The sequence below is a fragment of the Pundamilia nyererei genome, unplaced genomic scaffold (genome assembly GCF_000239375.1).
Source record: "Pundamilia nyererei isolate P.nyererei 1_Seehausen unplaced genomic scaffold, PunNye1.0 scaffold00371, whole genome shotgun sequence".
NCBI classification, from domain to species: domain Eukaryota; kingdom Metazoa; phylum Chordata; class Actinopteri; order Cichliformes; family Cichlidae; genus Pundamilia; species Pundamilia nyererei.
The window spans coordinates 377,629-383,813 of record NW_005187772.1 but is presented as its reverse complement, the minus strand read 5'-3'; the positions used below and the strand labels follow the sequence as shown (position 1 = coordinate 383,813).

Here is a 6,185-nt window from a genome sequence, read left to right as displayed (position 1 = left end):
TGGCAAAGTAAATCCTTGTTGGTCTTCAGACAACAATTCTGATGGCTAAAGAACCAAATGGGACAGGCAAAAAAACAAAGGGAGTTGTAATATACAAACACAAAGTTCTTCATTTTCCAGGTATGCTACTACTAATAATTTGAATTGAACTGGACTTCTACTTTTGTTTTGTCAAGGTTAGGAATATATCGCCACCTGTTGCTTTGGCATGATTCTAGCAGCGTTTTCCTTCATTTCTGCGTTTACGTGTGGACGTGATAATTTTTTAAAACGAAAACGGAAAATCTCAGTTTTCAAAAATATCCGTGTCCGTGTGGACGTAGCCTAATACATGATCTAAAGTGCAGAACAGACTGCTTTTTTTCAATGTGAGCATCCTCATATCAGTTGGTTGAGAAATGGCTGTCTTGCTTTGTTACTTCTTGAAATTTGCAGGAGAGAAAGATTGCGTTCAGATATATGGAAAAAAATAGGAAAAAATAACTGAACAGTAGTGCTGTAGGGCTACATGAAAAGAAGATCACACGACTGTTTCACATTATTATCTGAATTAAAAAATGTCATTTGACTGAAATTAACTGCTCTTGGGAGAGAATTGGACCGTCTTCGGGGGTTCTGATGAAGCATTGCTGTCGTCATGTTGTCAGAATTGTCTCTGCAAGCAAGAAGATATTAACGTTTAGTGAAATCAGACTTTTTCCTTTCGTGTGTATCATTGTTCGCTATTCAAAAAAACAAACAAAAAAAACATGGAGTTTTCATAACAGTCGGTCTGGTCCTATCCTTGCTTTGCCATACAAAGTTAAAATTTAAATTGAAGATGAACCTGAAGGTTCAAAGAGAAACCAAAAAGAAATAGACTTAAAATTTAAGAGGTGCCTACACAGGGAATGTATATAATAAAGTGAGTATCTTCACAGATATGTACAAGTTATATACAGGTCATTTATGCCATATAAAGTAGCAGGTGCAATATAAGGTGCAATGTGATCGGTTGTAGTGCACATTAGAGATGGCACGATACCACTTTTTTATGTCCAATACCAATATCATAAATTTGGTTATCGGCCGGTACCGATATGAATCCAATATAGTGTGTTTTTTAATCAATAAAACTGTTTTTTTAATATCTTGCTGCATTTTGTATAAGTTCATACTCAAGTTTAAAAACAAAAACATTATTTTAAAAATTATAAGTCTGTATCATAATGTCTGGTGTTTTGGTGTTTGTTTTTTATTTTGTTTTATTTCGCGAGCTGGTAGATGCTGCTCCAGCCAAAGAATCCCCCGCCGCCCTGCCCTCTCCTCCCTGTGCCGCAAGCAGCAGGCGCACCTCTTAAACAGAGGGCGCCCTTACTCCCAGCAAATGGGCGATAGAAAACCGATCGGTGCCTGTGCCATTCCCAATATGCGCTGGCATGACGTTGGGACTAATTACTAATGATTACATATTGATTTGCTTGCACTGTCAAGCGCTTCAGTGCATTCTAATAAAAAAAGAAAAATAAAACTTCTGACTTACATCTGAGTCACTTCTTGCCTCTTTGCAATTCTTGGCTCCTTGTTTTTCTTCTGATGATCTGGGGAAAAGAGAAAAAGCATCAATACAAACAGATTAACCCAAACTACCTCAAAGTCAGTTCTTTGTAAAGTAACGGGAGAAGATTATTTTATCCTTTTTCTTTTTACAGTGAATTAGCAGCACTACTTTTATTAGTACTGCTACTGCTATAGCAATAGCATGCTATAGCCAGACTGGGTGTGGTGGTGTGGAGGTGTTGGAGAGGGAACAGTGGATTATTGTTTTAAGCTTTGAGGTTCCAGGTTACAAGAGAGTTTTTCCTTCCCACTGTCGCCAAAGTGTTTGCTCATAAAGGTCATATGATTGTTGGGTTTTTCTCTGTATGTTGTATTGTAGGGTCTACCTTACAATATCAAGTGCCTTAAGGCAATTGTTGTGATTTGGTGCTGTATACATAAAATTGAAATGAATTGAATTACAGTGGAATTACATATTTATATAAATATAGTGATTTTTTAATATTCATAACATGTTTCTCTTTTACACTGTTAGTCAGACAGAAGTAAGAAAGCTGTATATTTTTTATGATAATGCTCCTGTTATGTCATGTGCATTAATGTGAGCATAGGCTTGATGCAAAAACTTGGTAGGGATTTAATAAACTCATATAGCAAAGTTTCACTTCATTAACACTTACGAGTTGAATATATTGTGATATCAAGGGCAAGTTAAAGCAAAGTAAATATTTTGGCATCATGCTGCTCCGGTATTTGCTTCACTTACCTGCTCGGGAAACTCTCAGTAGCCACAGAAACTCCACGACCACCAAAAACATAGTGCAGGAGACCCTGATCATATTTCTCTAAGATTTCATGTGACGGTGCAGCAGTGAACAGAAAAAATTACCATACGGGGTGGCAGTTACATCCAGATAGGCAGGTTTGTCATTCCTTTAAGTCAAGTTTGAACATGCCTGAAATACAAGGAAGAAAAAACAAATGCTGAAAAAAGAAATGCTGTTAACAGTCATTGCCCTTTTCAGTTCTTTTAACTGCAACAGTTCAGTTTACACACAGAACAACAGAAAAACCTGCAAAACAAATCCAACTATGCAACACAGAGGACAAATCTCTTTCTACAGTTGAAAAAAACTGAATGATTATTATAAGTTCTTCAAAAAGAAAGTCCAATGCAGACTGTAGCAACGTTATGTACATTTTCCCAGTTAGTGGTATGTAAGACATCAAGCAAGCATAACCTAAATAGGAAGATTACAGATAGATATGAGTAGATGGAAGTCAGAAAAATCTCAGGAATATGTCCTGAAAATAGAAAATGCCCCAAAGCAGCTGAAGGAATGAAATGGAATTTACATCGAGAAAAGCCAAAACAGTGTTAGCAGTGTAATGCATTTGTTAATGATTCCAACGTTTTTCTACTTGGTCTGCAAAAGAAACATCCAACAAATAAGTTTTTCATTTTAAATTGTATGTCTCACAAAGACAGAAACTCGAGCCATTAAACAAAAATGTTTTATATGTTTCGGTGATTAGTTTATTTTCTACAACATCCCAGATGTGTGCTGATTTCATTACTTTTTCAGGTGCTGTATCAGAAATCACCACAACAAACAAACAAATGTGTCGATTAAAACAGACTATTTTTTAAAATGTATGTCAATGAGCAGAGTTTAACAGTCTCAAACCTAGAACCAGATGATCTGGTTCACGAGTAACAGAGTTAGTTAGATCTCAAATGCCCTACGACGGCCAGAAACTTAAAATTAAAACAGCAAGTATGAAATCACACCCAGTCAGACCACAGCGAGGAACAAGAAAATGAGAATCTCTCACCCACACATTAGTTTCATAACTCTCCCGACAGCCTGTGTGCAGAAACCCACCGGAGAACAGTACGAGGCAGGATTTAGCACTCCGTGAAGTAGCTCCACATGTGTTATGGATGTGAGTCACTGCGCTCCAGATCTTCGTTCCAGATATGAGAAAAACAAAATGCGAAAGCTCCGCCTACGGATGGGAAGGAGAGTGTCATTCCTCCAAGATCCCGAGAAGCTTGGAGTGCAGGTAGAAAGTTTCTAGTTTTTCTGACGAGCTTCAATAAGAAATTTCGATTCTGTTTTCATTAAAACAGCAAAGATTTCCAAATAAAGTTAAGCCAAGGCTGGATGTTAACCTGACACACAGGCACGGACACGGTGTATCAGATTAATTTTCTTTATCGATATAATTATCAGACTACATTCTTGCATAAAGGACCTACGAGCACCTAAACAGCCCATTGGTTTATTTCCAGTACTGACACTGGATTGTCCAATCAAATCTCTTAACGCAAAAGACCCCTCCACAGTGTTTCTTGTGAAAGAAGTGTTTGATAAAGATGAACAAAGAAAAGCGAAAACGTTTAGTTCAAAAGCTCAGAGAAAAAAGTAAACTAGAAATAGATGCAGGAAAATGTGTTAAATGAAACTGCTAAACCTCAGCAGCTGCACCAGCGACAACAACTAGTAACTTGTTTTTAAATCAATAACAATGACAAAAAAAAAAAAAACAACAGAAGAGATAACAGAAAAATAAAAGTTAAAGTTTGGAGTAAAATAGTAAATTATTTCATTTCTCAATATCCTGGTTGAATGTTTTAGGTCAGTTCGCTGTCTTTGCGAAAATAATGATACAAAAGTTTTGAAAAAACTTAAGGTTGCAATGCCTCACTATGAACATTTCGGACAATGAAAACCCATAATAACTATATCTTTCATTTTGTCTTTATGCCTTAAAGACACAATGCGTTGATCAAAGATGCTTAATTTTCCAAATTAATAATGCTTTTGCTACTTTGTGTTGGTTTTATTGACTGTGCCTTCAAATCTAAAGAGAAAGAGACTTTCTGTTTTTTCATGTCATGGATGTTGTTGAACGCTGCTTCAGTCTGACACACTATTAAATCATTGTGACTAGACAGCCGTTTAATTAGAGTCATTATAGACATCTGATTGTATCTTCATGACCATAACACTGTTTTCAAACAAGTGATTTTTTACAGAGTAGTTCAAACAGATTTTCTCATGTAAGATAAGATAAAAGATGAGATAAAACTTTATTAATCCCTCGGGTGGGTTCCTCTGGGAAATTCGGTATGCGTTTCGCTGTCTTTACGTTGTTGCTCTGAGGAATTGAATCCAGAAGATATGATCATCAGTAGAGATAACATAAACAAAATGAACTGCAAAGTGAAGGGAGAACATCATTTACCTCTTCTGCTTTTATACAGGATGAAGCCTACTGCTTCTTCTGTAACCACAATAGGTCTAATCACCCCTCCTAAAATAGCTCCTGAATATCCTGAAACACAAAGAAACAGAGTCAGTTTTAATGTCTTTTGGCTCAAACCTCATCACAACTCTGAACTGGATCTTTTTTTTTTTTTGTCAAAATGATTATATAATTTCTTGATTTATAAAGCTTTTATATAATTTGCTTTATGGCTTTATTGGAAGAGGTTTGACGTCAAACACATAAACAAACTTAAAATGGAGATGGAAGACCAAGTAAAATTAATTTTGAAAGATGTCAATGGTTACTTGCTGAACTATGAAATCAAGCATGTTTTCTGTTGCATACTGTGGAGTAAACGTCATATAATATTGGCTTCTGCCTACATAATTAAACAGGTACGGAGGTTCAGACTCAAGCTGCCTCTCCTTTACTTGTCTTTAAGATGGCACACAGACCAAATCCAGCACTTTTCAATCTTTTATTCTTTCCTGATTGTCACTTTTGCTTCTTAATAACCTGGCATTAAACAGCTGCACTTAACCTGAAAGCTAACATGTTAGCTAACATTAAATGGCACCATGTTGATGCTTAAATCAGACAATTAAGAAAGTATGTGATTGAGTGTAACAACAGGTGCTTATATTTTAGAAATGTCTACTAGATAATATGTACTAGGAAAAAATGGAAAAAATATGTATTCTTTTGGTTTAATTCAATGTTTAGCATTACAGCAGCTTTCATATTAAGATAGTAATCAGTTCCATTGTCTTTTTTGACTCAATGACAGTAGTTAAAACAACCTTAAACAAAATAAACTAATTAATTTGATTTATTAAATGGGTAGTTACTTTTTCTTAAAGTTTTTGTTGTCTCTTCAGCATCACTAACTTCACATGTGTAAATTCCCTCCTGAAAACTTCTGCTTCCATTTCTCTGAGATTGTGTAGTTGGTCAGAGTCCTATTCAGGATGAGCCTGATTATGGTTGAATCTCTACATGAGTTGAATGTTTGAGGGACTGCATGAGATTGTGTTGTCATACTCATGCACATTTTCAGAAGCTGAAATATTATTCCAAAAACACAAAATTTCCAGCAGGTGATCTAGCAGATTTTTAGTGTCTTTTCTGTCTCTCTCTCTTCCCCTCTGTTTTTCTTTCCCTCTCCTTTTGTTGAGCCTCTTCCCGGCTTCTCTTTTCTTTGTCTTTCTCTGTCCTCTCCCGCAGTCCTGTCTGTTTCGACTGTAATAACTTATTACAAGTAAAATAAATAAATAATAAAGATTGAAAAAACTATGACAATCAAGTTGCCCAGTATGGCAAAAGCCATAATGATCCATTTGGGAAGATAAATCTGTTGGGCAGTTTTCTTG

At 35.9% G+C, this 6,185-nt stretch overlaps 1 long non-coding RNA gene across 1 annotated transcript; it reads right to left on the bottom strand.

Annotated features, from left to right (window-relative positions):
- Positions 1 to 277: 277 nt before the first annotated feature.
- On the bottom strand, positions 278 to 3,472 carry LOC102206552 (uncharacterized). Its single transcript, XR_312300.2, has 4 exons — positions 3,376 to 3,472; positions 2,306 to 2,495; positions 1,523 to 1,580; positions 278 to 655 (listed from the first exon to the last, which is right to left on the bottom strand). It is a non-coding gene; the product is annotated as an uncharacterized LOC102206552 (long non-coding RNA).
- Positions 3,473 to 6,185: the final 2,713 nt, after the last annotated feature.